A 21,668-nucleotide genomic window follows, 5' to 3' on the forward strand; every position below is an offset into this window, starting at 1 on the left:
TCTATAACAGCCATCCTAACTGATGTGAGATGGTTTATACTTATGTTTAAAAGGTGTTTATACTTATGTAAAAAAACTTATACACCTAACATCATATTCAATGGTGAAATACTGAAAGCTTTTCCTCTAAGATCCAGAAACAAAGCAAGGATGCCTACTCTTATGACTTCTATTCACCATAGTACAGGAAGTCCCAGCCAGGGCAATTATGTTAGAAAAAGAAATAAAGACATTCAAATCAGAAAGGAAGAAGTAAAATTATCTCTGTTTGTAGATGACATAGTTATATACACAGAAAACCCTAAAGACTCCACAAAAGAACTGTTAAAGCTGAAAAACTAATTCAGTAAAATTTCAGGATGCAAAATCAACACACAAAAATTAGTTGCATTTCTACACACTAAGGTTGAACTATCTGAAAAAGAAATTTTAAAAACAGTCCCCCTTACAATAGCATCAAAAATAATAAGATATTTTATAATAAACTTAACCAAGGAGGTGAAAAACTTGTACACTAAAAAATATAAATCATTGATGAAATAAATTAAAGAAGGCACCAACGAATGGAAATGTTTACTGTATTCATGGACTGCAAGAGTAATATTGTTAAGATGGCAATAGTACTTGAAGTGATCTACAAATGCAATGCAGTCCTTATCAAAATCTCAACAATGTATTTTGTAGAAATAGAAAAAAAATCTATTCTAAAATTCATATGGAACCACAGAAGACCTTGAATAGCCAAAACAAACTTGAGAAAGAACAAAGCTGGAGGCATCATACTTTCTGATTTCAAAATATATTACAAAGCTACAATAATTGGACCAGTATTACACTGGAATAAAAACTGACGTATAGACCCATGGAACAGACCAAAAAACCCCAAAATAAAACCAAGCATATACTGTCAACTGATGCCATGAATACATAATTGGGACAGAACAATCTCTTCAACAAATGGTGACAGAAAACTGGATATCCACATGCAAATGAATGAAATTGGACTATTATCTTACACACCATATACAAAAATCAACTTAAAATGGATTAAAGATTTAAATGTAAGATCTGAAACTATAAAAGTCCTAAAAGAAAACAAGCAGAAAAACTTCATGACATTGCCTTTGGCAATGATTCCTTGGATATGACACCAAAAGCACAAACAACAAAAGCAGAAAATAAACAAGTGACACTACATCAAATAAAAACTTCTGTGTATTAAAATAAGTAATCAAAAAAGTGAAAAAGCAATCTATGGAATGACAAAAAGTATTTGCCAACCATATATCTAATAAGAGGTTAATATCCAAAATATATAAGAAACTCCTACAACTAAACAGCAAAAAGCCAAATAATCCAATTTAAAAAGGGGCAGAGGACTTGAGTAGACATTTCTATAAAGAAGACATACAAATGGCCAAGAGGTATATGAAAAGATATTAGATTCTGATTAAGAGAATATACTATACATTGCAAAACAGCACCCTGGTTCTGAAGAATGTCGACTTTCGGTGTGCTGCAGCTAGGTCTTCAACAGCCTATTTTCCTGTTATCTAAACCTAGTGCTTTAGCATAATGGGGTGTAAGATAAAACCAGGGAATCCCACTGACATCTTCTTATTGCTTTTCTTCTTCCAATATGAAATCTGTGGGTGATAGCATTAAGTTACATAACGTATAATGTTAAGTTTAGATGTGGTGGTGCTACTGTGTAAATCACTAATAGAGTGTAAGTCAAAATCAGTTCGCTAAAATTTTTATACTGGAGAAAACAAATTACTTCCCAGTCCTCAGCTAAAGATACATGATTTAATTTGTTTTACACCAGCAGCTGGCATGTATGTCTTCTGAAGGCAGGTGGCACCCTGGGAACCTGGAATTGTTGGCTGTTAACATATTCAGCCTTCAGCAGAGGAAGCAGCTGGAACGAACTCAGCTAAGATTCCATCCCTGCGTAGTTTAAGCTCTATGGAACACATATGGAAAATTTCTGAAAAAAACAGAAAGATCTGTTGTGAGAGTCCTCAGTCTTTTAAGCACAGTTCTGCCACTAAAAGCTATTGTGACTGTCACAAAATCAATATCTCTCTCTCTCTCTCTCTCTCTCTCTCTCTCTCTCTCTCTCTCTCTCTCTCTCTCTCATCTCTCCCCCCACCCCTCTCTGTGCTGGTTTCCTCATCTGTAATCTGAGGTGGGTGATGCCCACCCCTATCACTTTGAATAGCCAATAATCTGCTACAATCCATCCATATGAACCAGAAACCCCCAAAACATTCATTGAATAATAGGAGTGAGTCAACTCATATTGTTATGAGATAGGAATAAACTTATTATAAATATTACCTCTTTAGAAGAAAGCCATTCTTGGTATAGAAACATTTTCCTTAACCAATGAATGCTGGTGGTAACTGTTTTGATTTAAGGGCTTGAATACATGCATTAAAGCAGGTTTTATTTACGTGATGCTACCTACTTGATTTTCTTATCACACGAAATAATGCTTTCTTTCTTCTTGGTGTAATGCTCTAAAAGACCTCATAGGAATAAATTCTCATTCTTCCCTCCTGTCCAAATGGGCTACAGGATGGAAACACATTTCTCACAATCCAAAGCTCTCCTTGTCTAATCTTTTCCAATAAAAGACTTCCCACTGCCCATTTTTCTTGGGGATTTCCTGATCCTTCCCATTCTACCCTTCACTCAAGGCCGTGCATTCAGTCCTCCCTTTGTTACCTGACCGTATTTGTGGGCAAATCTTATCTGCTCCCATATCCAAATAGCACTTCAGGAAAGCCAAACGGGCTTACAATCCCACTCCACCTCCTCGTGCACCATAGAGGAAGTAGGGAAGCTCCCTATGCACTTTGTTTGCTGGAACTTTTTCTCCTCCTTGGGATAGGTACAGAACAAAAGCATTTCTCCTGCACCCCTCCTATAATAGCAGCAGCATCTATGTCAGCAATAGGGAATGTAGCACAATGCAGACTTTTTTTCCTCCTTGTCCAAGTAACAGTGAGTCACAAAACCGGCATCATATTCAGAAATATTTACAACTAATATAAGACTTAGCTTGAAGTTTATTGGCTTTGATAATTATTAGTTTCAAGAACTTGAGAAAATATCTTCACCTCTGTTAGTTTCCATTTCCTCATCTTTTAATGGGGAATCAATTTGTTTAGGTGACTAGAAAGAATGTGCTAAAGGTTTCTAGCATGGTACCTGGACCTGGATGGGCACCTAACAGATCATAATTTTTCTAGTTATTTTACAGGCAATAGGAAGCACCCTGTTTTGAGTCTCTATTTCACTAATTATCTTTTTCTTTGGAGGAGAAAAAAAATTTAGTAGATGGGCTGCTTCGAGACCTGGTGTTGATCATGGCGACTGCATAGATGGGCAAATTGTTCTTTGTATCATTCTGGAGTCCCACTGTACATCACAGTCACTGTTATTTTGTACAGTTACTATGGAAAACTACCAACAAATGACAGTAATGAGTTGTGGGCTGCTCCTCGGGGGTTTAGCCTTTTTATTGCAGAAAATGACTTGATCTTAGGTCATTCTCTCCTGTTTTACCCAGAGCGGACCATGTCTGGAAGCTGACTCTCATTAAATCAGTGTTTCCCTGCATCATCCAAACCAATGTTTGTGCCTGGGCCACACCCTGGCAAATTCTGATTCAGCAGCCCCAGGGTGGAGTTTCGGAGCGGATAATTTAAAAACACTTTGATGTGATTATGATGTGCATCTCTCATTAATACAAGTAGAATTAAATCAGTGCAGAAGGAGAGCTTGGGCTATTACCAAGATCAGCAGCTTTCTCAGTATCATTCTTGATTCTTGAACACTTCTGTGCGGTTTCACAGAGATGAGAATAGAATTTTAATTGAGGTTATATTTCCATGGGAACGAGAAACCCAATGCTCCTTCATGTCCGCAGATATCTGTAAAAAGGTGTCCTATTGTTCACTCCAAACTGCTGCAATGCACTGAACACTATTGAAACTAATTTGCTGCTTCACATTGCCTATAATAGGATACAGCATGCATGTTTTGCAATTGCAGAGAATGGTATATCACTGCCACATTTTCCATCTCCATGGATTATCCTCAGAGACAAAGAATTTTAGAGCTGATGTCCATCCTTCTAATTTAGAAATAAAGAATTGAAACCAATGATGAGTAATGACTTCACCTAAGGTCACACAGCTAGGTGATTTTTTTTTTTATATACTATATGTAATTAGCTCCAGTTTTTCTTGCAAGGTAAAGAAATAAATGTATTTCACAAAGTGTAGCAAAAAGGAAAACTGTCAAAGCACAATAGAACTCTCAGCAAACTTCAAAAAATCTAGGATCTTTGTTATACTTCACAGTTCATGATACTTTTCTGATTCCTTTGTTTTTCTGCAAATTCCCTAACCAAAATAAAACCTTCTGGCAACTTATGAAGTGTGAGGCACAATTTTCTCTGTTCCTCAAGAACAACATTTTATCAATCACAACAGAGTAACAAGATAAACTAGAATTCTTTATTTTGTTTCTAACCAGTATGTGAACCCTGTAAAACATACATAAGGTAGGTTTTAATAAATGGAATACTTGGTTAGAGAATTCCATTTATTTTCTATATAGTCTTTCATAGACATTCACACATAATGCTTATTGGAAAATGAATTGTGAACAAAGCAGGTACACCTGTTAATATCGTTTTTTCTTTCTTTTGTTTTTACTTAATGTCAAGTACATTCAAAAAGAGTTTATATAGGTGTAGTTATTTAAAAAAAAAAACAATATAACAAACACCTGTAAAACCACCAACAACTTAACAAATAGAAAATTACCATTATCTTCGAAACTCCTTTTCCCTACATTTATTCTATTCTGTCTCCTTCTTCACAAATAATAAATATATCAAATTCTGGGTTTACTATTCCCCTGATTTTCTCTACAATTTTACCATGTATGTACATCTTTTTTTGTAAGTTTGTGTAATAGGAATTCTACTATATATGTCTTTCTATTGCTCACTTTTTAATCACTCAAAATGTTTCTCATTTTGTAGCATGTTTTTGCATAAAGTCCTGTTTTATTCATTTTCACTGCTAAAGTGCTACTTTGGATAAATTTACCATTACTTGTTTATTTTGTCTATTAGACATTTGCATTTGCATTTCCAGTTTCTTGCTATCACAGGTGGTGTTTTTCTATGCATTCTTGTCCATGTCTCCTAGTGTCTATATGCAAGACTTCCTGGGGACACGTTTTCCCCAGGACTGAAATTGCTGAATTTTAGGATACATTAACTTTCCCTTGACTAGATATTATGCATTTGCTTTTCAAAGAGATTATAGCAATTAGCTTACCCACCAGTTCCTATTGCTCCACAATAGGTGGGAGTGACAATTTATCACATTTTCGTTTATTTTGTATTTTCATATTTCTAATGAGATTAAACATATTATCAAATATTTACTGGTCTTTCACCTTTGGCAAGTGCCTACTCAATTCTTCTTCCTATTTTTCCACTGGAATGTTTATCTTTTTTTAAGCTAATTTATTGGAGATCTTTATATATTCCATATTGTAATCTCTTGTCATTATAAATATTCAAATGGCTTGATTTCAATTTCAAGGGTGTCTCAATGAATAAAAATTCTAAATTTTATTGTAGTTGTATTTATCAATGTTGGTGCTTCTTGGGTATTACCATAAAGATATTCTCTTACATTTTCTTCTAAAATTGTTATAACTTTCTTTCACAAAAGAGTCAAATCCACATAGAACTGGGTATTCTGTACATTTTGATTCATTTTTTTCCTAAATTGATAACCAATTGTGCTAGCAGCATTTATTGAAATGTTCATCATCCCTTTACTGAATTTCCATATCAGTTGTTGTAAATTAAATGTTTATGGATGGATCTTCTCTGGGCTCTATAATCTGTTTAACTGGACTACTTGTCCATCCCAGAGCTTGTAGCACTACCTTTAAAATAAGTCTTGATATTTGGGCAGATTCCTCCACTTTTTCTTCTTTCTTCAAGGGAATTGTCCACTCCCAGACTTTTGTTTTTCCATATAAAGTTTAGAGTTAGCTTGTCCAGTTGCACAAGTAAAGCATTGGATTAGGTTGGTTTGGGAGTACTGATATCTTTATAATATTGTATCTTCCAAAACATGGATTTGGTGTTTCTTGATATTTATTCAAGTTTTATGTAATATGTTCCAATTAAGTTTCATAATTTTCTTCATTTAAAAGACCACAATAATAGTTCAATAAGTTGAATTTTCAAAAGGAGAGAAGAAACCTAAGTATAGTAGAGATGCGGGGAAGGTGGGAGGGGGTTTGGGGAGTGATTGGCCAGGTGAGAGGCATAAGGAACAATTACAATTTATAATAATGAATATGCTAATAAAAAATAAGTTTCCTCATGTAGATACTGTATGTCTTTTGTTAGATTTATTCCTACTGATTCTGTATGTGAATTGTTGTTATTATCTTTTTACCAATTACTTTTTTTACCCGATGGTGGCATGAAGAAACATAATGAAATTTCCTTTTCCTTCCCTTATGGCATTAGCTAGTATCTTCAGTACACTGTTGAAAAAAAGTGGTGATGGGAGAGGGGATGGCAGCTGTGCCATGATCTTGGTATCAGCAGGAATGCCTTATTTCTTCTGTACACCTATATAATATTTGCTGTAGTATTTTTCAGATATTCCTTAACACATTAAGAAAGTATATTTCTTTTCCTAGTTTAGTAAGCTTATTTTTTTATCATGAATGTATATTGAACGTTAACACTTTATCTGTTGAGATAATCACATGATTTTCTTTACCCTATTAATATTTTGAATTCAGTTAGAAACCAAATCTGAATTACTCTTGTCAACTCAACTTTGTCATAATGTATTATTATTTTGTAACAGCTTTATTGAGATTTAATTTGTATCCATACAATTATTATATAATGCATGGTAAATTGCATACAATTTACCATGTTAAGTTTATAATTCAATGTTGTTTTGTATATTCACAGTTTTGCAACCATCGCCACAATCAATTTTCGGATGTTTTATCACTCCAAAATGAAACTCTATATCCTTCTGCTGTCTAACATTTTTGTTAATATTTTCAAGCATTTTAGATTTCTTTTCTATCTTATTTTTTCTTAAACCAAAAGACTTGATTTCTATTATTTTATATGGCACCTGTGTAATTCAATTAACCCAAACATTTTTCACATTACTCAATCATCATTTCTTCTTGCATCTCAGGCAAATATGTAGGAACCCTTTCCTTCTGCTTGAATTTTGATTAGTGGGAAATGGTTAGTAGCAAAATCAATTTTTGTTTTTCTTTGTCTGCAACATCTGTCTTTTTCTTCTCATTGTTCAGTGGTCTTTTGATGCATATTCCAGATGAAAAGCATTTTCTCTGAAAATACTAAAAATATAATTTCCCCAACTTCTGTCTTCTATTTTGTTATTAGAAGTCTACTGTCAGCCTAGTTATCATTTCTAAACTTATCTTTTCCCATTGGCTGGTTTTAAGATCTCGTCTTTGGTGTTCAGCAGTTTTGCTCCTTATTGTCTAGGTGTGGCACTATTTTGTTTTATTTTATTTTTTGTATTAGTCCTACTTGGGATTCGTAGGCCTTTCTGAATCTCAAGATTGTTGTCTTTTATCAACTCGTTTAAATGCCAGTCTTCATTTCTTCAAATTTTTTAACTTACCATTATTTTATTTTTCCTTTTGAACTTTGTTTAGGTGTATGCGAGTCATTCTTAATCTGCTTTCCATGTGTCTTGATCTTTCTTTCATTTTGTTCATCTCTGTGGTGTATTCTAAAAATCTCTTTAGCTCTAACTTCAGTTTTTAAATTAAGTTTAAAGGCTTATTGAGTTTGATATTTCAAGTATTGTACTTTTTGTAGATTTTCTCTCTGGTTCTTTTTATATATATATATATATCTTTTTGATCACATTTTGTGGCGTCTTGCTCTTTACTTATATTTTTAATTCTCTCTTTTATTTCTTTAAAGTTATGAAACATTCTCATTTTGTGTTCTGTGTCCATTCAAATATCTGAAGTTCTTGCCATCTGATTTTGCTGTCCATGTTTTTTTCTGCATGATGTCTTTTTATTTACAATAAAAGTGTATTTTTCGTACTTTGGTGTACTTTGTGTGTGGGTATCTTTCAATTTGTTTGTGTGTTTGGGTGTGGTGTATTTTGTGTGTGGGTATCTTTCAATTTGCTTGTGCGTTTGTCTCTACCCACTCCCCCTTTGGAACATTATCTCTCTGCATTCTTTGAGGATCATGTTGCAAATCTGCTGCTCATGGTTGTTCAGGTTGTGTTTCGAATAAATTCAAAAGGTGCTTTTCACACTGTGATTATTGCACCTTTGTGTAGCCACTATAAAATACATTTTCCGGCCGGCCCGGTGGCGCACTGCTACAGTGCGCCGCTTGGGAGTGGGGCGGTGCTCCCGCCGAGGGTTCAGATCCCACATACAGACCGGTTCCCGCTCACTGGCTGAGCGAGGTGCAGGCGCAACACCGAGGGTTGCGATCCCGTTGCCGGTCCCGGTCCAGTACAGGCGCGACACTGAGGGTTGCAATCCCTTGCCGGACATGAAAAAAGACAAAAAGGAAAAAAAAAAATACATTTTCCCTAATGTGTTGAAAAGTTTCTAAGGAAAGAGAAACTTATGCTAATTTGTACCGAATAATGTTTGGACTAGCTGTGGAGGTTGGAAGGTTTGTTTGTTTCTGGAACATGCCTAGAGCAACAACAGCCAGAACACTTTAAACCAAATTACCTGCTTTTTTTCTTTGCTAAAATCCAGGTAGTATAAATTTAGACTGTAAATCTGTGAAAGGGCAACTTGTGGTTTTAACGACTGAAAAAGATTTTTTTTTTTTCTATCTCCAGGGTTGGGGATTTGTAAGTTGATTTTTTGGTTTTTTGTTTTATTCTGGGGATTGAATTTAGTGGGGAATGGGTTTATTTGTTCTGACTTTGTGGTGAGATCTCTGGTTCAATCTTCCATCTTAGACTGAGCTATTTTTCATCTGATTATCTCAATGCTCTGTGTCTTAGTTCATTCGGACTGCTATATCAGAATAAACTGGGTAGCTTATAAACAACAGAAATTTATTTCTCACAGTTTTGGAGCCTGGGAAGTTCAAGATCAATGTACCAGCAGATTCAGTGTCTAACTAGGGCCTGATTTCTGGTTCTTAAATGGTGCCTATAAGTTTGTTCTCACATGGTGGAAAGGGTCTCTTTTATAAGGGCACTAATTCTATTCCTGAATGCTGCACCTTCAAGGCCTAATCATCTCTCAAAGGCTCCAACCACAAACATTCTGTAGATAGCACTGTGAAAAAGTTAAAAACAATTCACAGGGGTTCACTGTATGCCATCAGGGCTAAAGATTGCTTTTATGTTCACTATGCCTTTATGATTCCTTACTTTTTAGTCAGCCTATGTGTGCATGTAAATTTTTAAAAGATCTTATGCACCATTTTTAGTTATTTTCAGTGGAACAAGCAGTCTGGAAAACAGAAATCAATAATTTATTTATAAAAAGGAAAATATCAGATATTTTTAGAGAAATAAGTGGAAAAAGGAACTCAACAAAGATGTTGCATTACAAAAACTTATGATTCGCCTGACAATTTTTTTTATATGTTGCAGTGCTGACTTTTTAAAAAAGGGACTAATTTACTTTTTGAGATAAAATTGGACAAAAGCAATTATAAGAAGTTATACTGACTCTTAGCAGATACTGAATATTTATGGACTGGTTTTTACTAATGAAGACCGAGCCACATCCCAAATGACTAGCATATATTGAAGCAAAGTATAATGCCATAAAATGAGTATACAAGAAAAGTTAAACATTTTTTTAATACAGCAGACATTTCTCAAATATGTATGAATTGCCTGATTGATTTAGAATGGGAGAATTATAGACTTTTAAGATCTAGAAGGGCCTTAAAGGATCTCTGACCCCAACCTTTCATTGTACAAGAGAATAAACTGAAGATTGAAGAAGTTAAACAAAAGCCCAAAGTCATTCAACCACCTTAAATACAGAGCTGCAGCTTGAGCAGCTCTTCCACTTCTCATTTTGTAACTTTGGAAACACTCTAAATCCTTTCATCATGAGGTGCGAAATTCTGGGTGGCTTTGATGTTTATGAAGAAAGCATTCTGGCAATACCCTGTGTAGTACTTTGGGACATGTGTAAGTCCCAGTTACCATGTAGGGAAGAAAGTATAATTGTTTATTTTTAAAAGTTTGCTTTAAGATCCCAAACCAAATAGAAGACAGTAGTCATGTTCTTAACTGAATATAGACTTAACCCTATTTTCAAATATGATTGTATTTTCCCAAAATTCAAAGGAAATCTATGAATCAGAACATGAAAAGAATCAACGGGGTGAGTCTTTTAGGCAGTAACATGCAGAGACTTTGGAACCATATAATTTATTCACCACAAGTCTAGTAACTAAATGGCAGATCTGGGCACAATATAATGATTAAGTTCATAGTAATTTATGAGGAAAAACTTCATACTATCATGTCGCCACAGATCTGATGCCAGAAAGGGACTCTGGAGACTGAAGAGTCATCCAGGCAGTTCAAAGCTCCCAGAAGTCAGAATATCTTAATGTAGCCATCAATTTGGGACAGATTGTGGAACTACTTCCATTCTGTCCTTAGTTTGTTTTTATTTCTTCAGTGATAATGACTTCAACACTTTCTAAGGAGTACGGACACAAGTCTAGAGGCATCTCCTGTAGGAAACATGCACAAGTTAAGTGAGGCCTTAACCTTCCTCTTCCGATGTTGGGAATGAGCATGACTATCCCACATTTTTCTGGCTCCAAAAGAATGACTGTCAAGTGTAGGGCTGCTTTCTGTGCAGCAATTTTACCAACAGGTTTATAGAACTGTTTATATTTCAAGAGCCTGAGCATAATGTGTCATTTTACTCAACTAAGTGCTTTCATATATTTTATTTTATTTTATTCTGAAATCTAATAAGCACTGTCCCAATTTAAAGATAAAGGAAACATAGAAATGCTAAGTAATTTGCACAAGGTGACAGAGCCAATAAGTGACAGAAATGAAATTTAAATCTGGACCTTGTTCCTTCAAATTCTGTCTCTAGCCATTTGTCAATTTGCCTCTGAAAATAGGATGCCAGTAAGACAAATATCAGTTTTTGTGACATTTTCAGAAATTGTGGAAACAAATTCTTATCATAATCGAAGATGACCAACCAGTTATCTGATAATGTTGATGCCAAATACCTATTACCCTGACTGAATGGAAAGCAGGAAATCAATTGAGTATTTGTGAAATAAGTGAACATTTACATTCTTTCATTTGCCCTGTAATGTTATCTCTCCCTCCTCTTTTTTAACAAAAATACTATGCAATTCAAATTTCACAATAGTGTGAAATTTTCCCTAACAGTGTTTTTTCATCTAAACATGGTCACTTTTGTGAGTGGAAGAGAATGCCTAAATCAAGATGTAGACATAAACCAGGATTATCCTGGGAAACCAAGATGTATGATCTGAGCAATAAGGGATGTTGCCTTTCCCTGGCCTGGGTTAGAACTTCTTCTAATCTGTAACACTCTGCTTGGCCTCTTAGTCAACTTTCATGCCTCCATTACCCTCTACTGTAAAAAAAAAAAGCTCCGTAAGGGCAGATATTAGGCCTTATAATTCTTAGCATTTTTTTCATAATTCTTTGTATGCATGGTCCCTGGCACATGTAAGAGGATAAATAGATATTTTTATTATGTTATCTAAAAATGAAAGTTTGCTATATACTGTGTGCAAATTAAGTTCTTGAGGTAGAACTTTGGTTACATAATTAAGAAAAGAAATCAAGATTAAAATGTGTCAGCTTATAAGGAAATAAACCATAAAGCTGGAACAAATAACTTAGAGAAAAACACACATTTCTTCCAACTAAATTTACCTTAAATTAATGTTGTCTTACAATCATACTAGGCCAAAAAGAAATTTCCAAAAATGAGAGAGGAATATTTCAATGTGATAAAAGATGAGAGTCAGGGCTGAAACATATTTACCCAAATGTGAAAGCCATATTGAAATAGCACAACCAATTGTATTCAGGATATTAAACTGAGTCATAAAAACGTTGTCACTTGCCCAAGGCCATTAAGCATGATGATTGCAAAATCAAAGAAAATCAGGTGACCTGACAGTCGATACAGAATTGATCCTGAAATCTCATTCCTTTTCTCATATGAGTTTTTAATAAATGGAAGGTGAAGTGGAGATGGAGGGAAAGAGAGAAAGACAAATGTAGGAAGTCTTTTCTTTTTTCCCTTTCTCCATCCCTCCCTCTTCCTCTTTCTCTCCCCTGTCTCTGTCTCTCTCTCTTTCTTTCTTTCACCAGTAGAGGTTCCAGACACTCAGGACAAAGTCATGGACTTTCGTACTTTCTCCTTTTTAGCCCAATAGATGATCATTTCATACATGTGCATGATTTTTTTTTCAATCTGCAGTATAACTGCAGTGTTTACTGCAGCTGTATCCTCTGGAAGTAAAAATATTTCAATTAAGTAGGAGTTTAAAAAGGCATATTTTATTCAGTTCATTTAAAATTATTCCTTTGATTCCACTGAGTGGGTGTTATTATACAAAAAGAGAGCAAAACATTGGAAATTTAAGGGATATTCACTGAAGAGCGACAGTAGCTGATTTATCTTATATCTCAGGTAATGAGACTATTTCCACATGGCACCAAAACAACCTGTTGAAAAAGTGAGACAAATCAATCAACTGTTTTTTTCTCCATAAAGTCAATAGACCAAACATTCAATGTATTTTTATTTCCTAAGAGATTTATTTTTAGTTAAGTTATGTGATAGGTTAGGCAGACTGTGGCAAGTTTCAAATTCTTATTGACATACCTTGTTTCTTTGAAAATACAAATTTCTCTTATAAATCGTTTTTCTTGAGTGATTTCTATAATCTGTGACAAAATAATCTAAAAATAATGCTTATGAAGATGGTGCATGCACTTGAGAGTTATTAAACTAATTAGGTATTTTATAACTCACTATAATTCCAGTAACTCCATGGGTTCTTTCTTTTCTTTTCTTTTCTTTTCTTTTCTTTTCTTTTCTTTTCTTTTCTTTTCTTTTCTTTTCTTTTCTTTTCTTTTCTTTTCTTTTCTTTTCTTTTCTTTTCTTTTCTTTTCTTTTCTTTTCTTTTCTTTTCTTTTCTTTTCTTTTCTTTTCTTTTCTTTTCTTTTCTTTTCTTCTCTCTCTCTCTCTCTCTCTCTCTCTCTCTCTCTCTCTCTCTCTCTCTCTCTCTTTCTTTCATCTTTCTATCTATAGGGTATAGCACAGTACTTAGCACATACCAAATGTTTAATCTGTTCCTGTAAATAGAGGAGACTTTTAAAAATATCCAATTATATGTTATGGATACCTTAAGGTATATACACCTTAAGGAAACAACTTCTGGAGTGTTGGATTGTAAGGCAGTTTATTGGCTGAAGATATGGGTAGGATATTGCTAAGGGAAGTTACCTTACCAAGGATTCTAATTAACATAGTTTCTCTATATAAATGAATCCAACATCTTCCACTGAGAAACTAATAGGAAAACTAATATGATAACACTATTAAAGAAAACAGTATTTCTTTTTGATTCAGGTTAAAAAAACCCTTTGACAGAGTAGAAGGCAGTAATGAGATGGAGACAGAAAGAGTAGGCTTTGTCTTCTGAAGAAAGATTATTCTACACTGAATTTCTTCTGGTACTTTTAAAGCTGTGAATAAGGTACTATGAGGAAAATTTAGTTCAAAAATACATACCTGGATTTGCTTTCATTAGTTTAAAGAAACAAATCAGTTTGTCAGCACTGAGAGCTAACACCAAAAGGATAAATTTCTAAAAAGTTAATGTTCGGATTAAAATTGAGAAACTTTGTTTAATAAAAATGTTTAAAGTTATTTATAAAATTACAAACTGCTCATATGTTCTCATTTTTTAGATCTTTTTTTTTTTCCTCTAAAATAATTATCGTGTTACCTGTTAAAGCTGTTTTGTTCTTTTAGGCAAGAATTAACTAATTGATACTCAACTAAGCAAGGAAAATGTGCCAGTAGCTTTAACCTAATCAGTATATTAACTTCTACACTTCTCTTAATCTTTGAATTCTAGTGCCTGATCATTTAAATTATGTCTTCAACTTCTAAAGAATGAATAAACCTCTTTTAAAGGTTAAATTTGAAAAATCAAAAACCTTAAATGTAGCAAATGTATTTAACGTTCTAATCATTATGAAGTTGTCCTTTCTGGGTCTTTCTAGAGCAGTAACTTGCAGTCTTGGCTGTCATTATAATCACATGAGGTTTTATTTTTAAAAACTGTGATACCAGGATCCCACCCCAGAGATTATGATGTATTTGAGGAACAGGGTAGCCACTGGGCTTTTGAAAAGGTCCTCAGATGGTTCCAACATGCAAAGAAAATGGGAATCCTTCTTTAGAAAAATGTCCAGAGATGCATTTTTGGCTACGAGATGCCAAAATTGAAAGCCAAATGCATTGCTTGACACTTGTTTTTATACATTTATTCATGCCCAATGCAAGGTAATTATGAGAGAAGTACGTACCAATTCTTATATTTTTCTATGTAACATAAATACCTGAAGAAATTAGACATTTTTAATATTAAATGTTGGGAAAATATAGAAAATAGTCAGGGCCCCTCAGACGTTCAGGTTCTTGCCGAGCACTTGGTGTAAAGATGCGCGTGTGCACCCAGGTGTTCCTTGTTATTGTCTAATGTGACTGCGCATGTGCAGTTCCGTCCAGTCCGCCATCTTCTGTATGGAAATTGCAGGCAGCGGGGCGGTTCCAATGCTACTTCTTACATTGTAGGGTTCGATCCTGTGTCCCTGAAGGATTTTGGACTATGGACTTGAGTATAAAGGACTAACGGCTCTGACACATGAAGCTTCTAGAGACGCTCGGGAAGCCACTAGGGCGGCTGCTCCTCGCTCTGAGGAAAGCCTATTATTTCTTCACCCACAGCTCCCAGGACCTTTTCCTATTACCGAGCTGCAGACCTGCGTGTGGAGGGTTTGTCACCCAGTCTGGACAACAGGCTTGAGGGGTCTGTGAGACCTAGCCCTAGCTTTATATTAAACAAGGATAATATCAGTATATATAAATACTGGAGAACAAAGACAGAAATGTGGGCTTGAATAAAAAGAAAATTGATTTAATGTCATTAGGAGCACTGAGGAACTCTTCCTCTTACATATTTAGAATCACTCATTAATTGACATAGCATTGTTGGCTCTAATGATCTTAATGTGTAGAAGTTTTCATTTATGACTGCTTCAGTTAAGTTTTTTGCATGGATTCTTATTTCAAGATTCACAAGATCAACTACTCAGATATACACTGTCATCAGTAACTGCTTTACAGAATGTAGAACGAATAATCTATAAACAGATCTCCTAGTGATGCATAAGTGTTAGAAATTTCCAGTTATTTTAAATGTGCACACTGAAAGTCTCTGAGGCAAAAAGAGAATGATAAAATCCCCTTTATCTAATTCTAAAATTCATATGAAAATGCAAAGAACCTAAAACAACACAAGCAATTCTGAAAGAGAACAGATTTAGAAGACTCACAATACTTTGTTTAAAGATGTTACTATAAAACTACAATAGTCAAGAGTAGTGTTGACATAAAGCTGACAAAGAGATGTATTTAATAGAATTGAGAGTTCAGAAATAGACTCATACATATATGGTAACTTGTTTTTTGACAAAATTACAAACAGAACTTAATGGAGAAAGGAATGTATTTTCAACAAATGGCACTGAAAAGGTTAACCACGTGCAAACAAATATGAACTTGATCCATACCTCACACTTCATAGCAAAATTTACTCAAAATGAATCATAGACCTAAATATAAATTCTGAAAACATAAAAGTTCTAAAAGAAAATTTTTGTGACATTTGGTTAGGCAAAATATTTTAGATATGACACCAAAAGTATGATGCATGAAACAAACAAAAAAAAATTGTACTTCATCAAAATTAAAAAACTTTTGCTTTTCAAAAGACACTGTTAAAAGAATAAAAATATAAGACATAGGGTAGGAGAATATATTTGCAAATTACATATCTAAGACAGAATTTAAATGTGGAATATATAAAAACTCTCCAAACTCAAAATTAAGATAACAAAAATTCAATAACAAATGGACAAAATATTTAAGCAGACATTTTCCCAGAGAAGACATGCAAACATCAAACAAAAATATGAAAAAATTTTCAACATCATGAGTCATTCGGAAAATAAAAAACAAAACCGCAATGAGATCCCACTATCTACCTTTTGGAAGATCTAAGATTAAAAAGACTAACCATACCAGGTTCCAGCTGAGATGTGGAGAAACTGGAACTCATAAACTGCTGATGGGAACGTTAAATTATACAGCCATTTTGGAAAGCACTTTGGTAGGCTCATAATATTAAATATATACCTACCATAATCCCCAGCAGTCATACCCCTAGATATTTTACCCAACTGAAATAAAACCTGTGCTCACAGAAAAATCTCTGCACAAATATTTACAGTTGCTTTATTCAGAGTTGCTCCAAACTGAAAACCACCCAAATGTCCTTCAGCTGGGGAATGGATAAACAAATCTGGTACATTCATACAAAGAAATACTACTCAGCGATATATGAACCACTGTAAACACAAAAAACATGGGTCATTCTTAAATGCACCACACTAAGTGAAAGTCCAGAATCAAAAGTCTACATGCTGAGTACACTTAAATGATATTCTTTAAAAGGTAAAACTATGAGGAGGCAAAAACAGATCAGTGGTTGAAAGGGACTGGGAGTTGGTGGAAGAGGTGACTACAAATAGTTACAAGGGAATTTTTTGAATGGAAAGGACTATTTTATATTTTAACTGTAGTGGTGATTACATGAGAGTGTGTTTACCAAACCTTGCAAAAGTATACATTCCTAAAAAGAGTAAATTTTACTGTACACAAGTTATACCTTAATTTTTTTAAGTGGGGAAAAAAGAACAAACGTAAAGTCCATATACGATACCCAGTTGCTTCTCTGATGAATGTGACTGTAAATATATGTGAAGATTACCCTACGTTGACTCAGCTGCTCTTGGTTTCCAACTCCGCACTCACTAATGCCCTTCATAAGAGCTCTGCCCAGTGCTGACTCATTTGTACTCGAGTGTCTAATCCCTGGATTCTGGGCTTGACTGGAGACACTGAGGATAAACTAAAGGGTGTGTGATATTTAGCCTGGAGAAGTCCAACAGCCAAAGCAAGGTCAAACAATGTTCCATTGCCGTGGAACACAGTGTTCATACCTAAGGAGGAAACTCCCACAGTTCAGTGTTATGAAACACTGCAACGGTTGCAGAGGAAACCATAGGCATTTTCTCAGAACCCTAGTGGAAGAATTTGGGCAACCGGCTGTCATGAATTCTTTTATTCATCACATATTATTGAACACATCCCAAGCACAAGGCACAGGCTGGTCCCCTGGCACATTCACACGAAAGCTGGGTGAAGTTCTGCCCTCCATAAAAAGAAAGAAACTAGGGTATTCAGTTGGGAAAATAAATCCACATGCAGATAGCTCAAATTACTTTGAAAGCTCCAGGTAAACATAACCATCATTTGCAGAGATTAATTCCTCCTAATAGAATAAAATGTTATAATTACTTTAAAATAAGTATGCATTTAGGAAGTAATCAATGACTTAGGTCTGTGGGATAAAAAGTATTCTAAAGAGCCAGGCAGAGTAACTGATTAGATGTGGAAAGACATGTTTACTCCTTTTTATAAGACAAGTTAATGGCCTCTTTAATTAGGAAATATATGCATATAGCAATTAATACAATTTAGCTGACAGTTAACATTATATTGCCTACTTTCCTATAAATTACATATAGAACGATTCACACACTCACCAACATGAGATTGTGAGATTAAAATGTCCTATGATATGTTGTGTTTCATGCAGTTATTTTATTTAATGCATTCTCTTGGATCCTTTTTAAAGTCCTTTTGAAATTACTCTTTACATAAACACAAATCATTTGGTTAAGTCAGTTAATGTAGAGTATAAAGCAAACAAGAGTCCTAAACTATTGTTTATGGGCACACTTTTCTGTGTTTATGACTGTAATTCTCAAAGCACAGGCTTGTAGAGCCATCACTTCGGGAATCTGGAAACATTCCGGCATCTGCCCTAATGAATGCAGTATCCATGTTTACAGCAAAGGTGTGAGATGAATTCTAACAGATGCACAGCAATCCAGACAACCTAGTCTCATTCAACACATAGCTTGTGGCTGCCAGTGGGTACACTGTTGCTATTCTCATCCCACATTTCTCCTGCAAAAACACAGGCTTCTGTTGATGCTTTGGAGGCATAATGTGATGTATTGAGAGATGTTAATACACTAAATATGTGGTTAACAAATAGCTTTAAAACTTAGGGTTCATGGAAGGATAAGGTGACAAGGTAGGGAAAGAAGGAAGAGAGTTGTCTTGTGCCAACCATGTTCTAAGCAGGTACTTTGATGTGCTGTTTACATTAGTTATCACACTAAACCATGGAAAAAGCTAATAATATCCTCAAGTCATATGTGAGGAGTCTGATGTAGCTGCAGTCTCTGTGGTAACTGCAAGAACCAGGAAGCCATCCTCTCCAGTGCCCCTCAAACCCCAGTCTTTCCAACTACTCCCCTAAAATGCCTGACTCCAGATAGACTGCATTGGGTTAAGGCAGTGTTGCAGTACTGCCAACCCAGGATATTTGCATTAGCATCACCTGGGGTGCTTGCAAAAGATACAGATTCCTGTGCCCTGCTGTGTTTTCAAAATGCTAGGATTTAGAAATGGGAAACTGGATTTCCTATAGCCATAAATAATTCTTTATTTTTCATAACACTTTATTCATGTATTCTTAAATAATAATTTGACCATAATAATAAACAATAAATCATTTTTTGCAGTATGGTCATACTAAAATTTTCATAGGGTTTTTGTAAAAAGATAGAATAATAAATGTATGATTTATTATTGTTATTAACTGATATGTTGTGGCAAGATTATGTATTTCAATAGCATGCAAAACTGTTCTCTACTTGATATAGACTTTGAGGATAGAAAACATTAAAAAACAAGTACATTAATAAGAAGTAATTGTCACATAAAAATCATTAGGCATTGAAAGATACTAGTACAAATGACTTTATGAACAACACCCCAAAAGCACAGGCAACAAAAGAAAAAATAAACAAATGAGATTATATCAAGCTGAAAAGCTTTTGCACAGCAAAGGAAACAATCAATAGAGTGAAAAGACACCCTACAGAATTGGAGAAAATATTTGCAAAAAATGCATCCTACAAGGGATTAATATACAGAATATACAAAGAACCCGGACAACTTTACAGCAAAAAAACAATTAATCCAATTAAAAAATGGGCAAAGGAGCTGAACAGACATTTCTGAAAGGAAGACATACAAATGGCCAACAGGTATATGAAAATATGCTCAACATCACTAATCGTCAGGGAAATGCAGATCAAAACCACTCTGAGATATCACCTCACCCCACTCAGACTGGCTATTATAAAAAAGACAGAGAATAACAAATTCTGGCGAGGATGTGGAGAGAGAGGAACTCTCCTGCGCTGTTGGTGGGACTGTAAATCAGTACAGCCATTAAGGAGAACAGTATGGAGGATCCTTAAACAACTACAGATAGAACTTCCATATGATCCAGCAATCCCACTCCTGGGGATATATCCAGAGGATTGGAAAACACTAGATCAAAGGCATACCTGCACTCCCATGTTTATTGCAGCTCTATTTACAATAGCTAGGCAATGAAACCAACCTAAATGTCCATCGATGGGCGACTGGATAAGGAAAATGTGGTATATATATACACAATAGGATACTGCTCAGCCATAAAAGAGAATGAAATTTTACCATTTGCAACAACTTGGATAAGTCTGGAGGAAATTATCCTAAGTGAGACAACCCAGGTACAGAAAGAGAAATAGCACATGTTCTAACTCATAACTGGGAACTGAATCCATAAATAAACAAATGAACAATAAAGAGAGACAGAGAGAAAGAAAGAAAGAAATAACAATCACAGTAATACATTGAACTTTTAGAAAACTAGAGGTGGAAAAGGGGAGGGGAGGGGAAGAGGGAGGGGGGCTAAGGAGGAATTGGTCAATGGACACAAAGAACAATTGCATATTGTAATGATGAATAAGCTAACTACACTGATCTAACCACCACATGTTGTACACAATTATTGAAAATCAACGTTGTACCCCACATGTATGTATAGTAAAAAGAAAAAAATGTATAAAAATTATCATTCTTAAAATAAAATTTGAAACCATACAAAGCCTCGAATGCCCTGTTTGATAGTCTTGATTTTTGTTTCTTGACATATATTCCAAACATGAAAAATTTTCTTTTATTTTAGTAGAATTCTTTAGAGGGTATCGAAAAGCATCTTGAAATTGGGTGTTAGGGTACATGTTGCATCATATGAGCAATTTTCCTCTTTTCCAAGAAAAACAGTTTGCTTGTTCTGATTTTGCTTGTTTTTCTTATTTTTTGGTTGAAATCGATATTATTTCCATTAATTTATATTCACTAATAGCAAGTATTCAAATACTGGAAAATGCAGGGAACATTTTTTGGGTAGTATTGGAATAACAACATATCTGTTTCTGCTAATAAGATTAATAGCTGTATAGTGAATCACCTGCCAGGAAAGATTAATTTTGCTTTCAAAACTTGTTACTTTTTGAGACAACAAGAATTTGTTTTAAGTATATTATACATAAACACTTATTAATACTTATTTTAATTTCAAGAATGTCTTCGGTGCAGACAAGGCCACAAATGCATAATCAAAATATGGCAAGGGCTGTAAGCAAGACTGACTGATGGAGTCCCAACTGGTGGGTTCTCTCCTACCTCTTCATGTCTTTGATCCCAGAATTGATGACCTTGACTTTTGCCCCTGTATGTCATTATTTCCTGCTCTTCCTTGACTTGAGTCAGTGGGTTTCTTTCAACCAGGATCGACTTTATGTTTATTGGTAAGCTTAATTCTTGCATGACAATTACAATTAACTTTTTCTGTGTACCGATTTTTTGAATGATTTTTTCTTCAGTATTGGGAAAAACACATACATTTCCAAAGAAATGTCAGGAAAGAATCCCCACTTGGAAACACCATGCCCCGCCATCAGAGATTTCAGTTGACTGGATTTGAGGCAGTGCCTGAGAGTCTACATTTTTTAACTAGCAGCCCAGGTGATTCTTATGACCACCAAAGTTTAAGATCTACTTGGTTGCTTTTTACAGTTGTTTTACATTAAAATATACATATCTGTAACTGGGGCATTACAATAAATTATAATCAACTGTTATCACCTTCCTGGAAATATATAACATAATAGCTCTAGTTTAGGACAGAATGCTGAAGGATTTTGAAGGAACTGTATTTCTAGAGGTGGTCTTGAGGGAAAAAGGGC

Source organism: Galeopterus variegatus, unplaced genomic scaffold (genome assembly GCF_000696425.1).
Source record: "Galeopterus variegatus unplaced genomic scaffold, G_variegatus-3.0.2 Scaffold61, whole genome shotgun sequence".
Taxonomy (NCBI): Eukaryota; Metazoa; Chordata; class Mammalia; order Dermoptera; family Cynocephalidae; genus Galeopterus; species Galeopterus variegatus.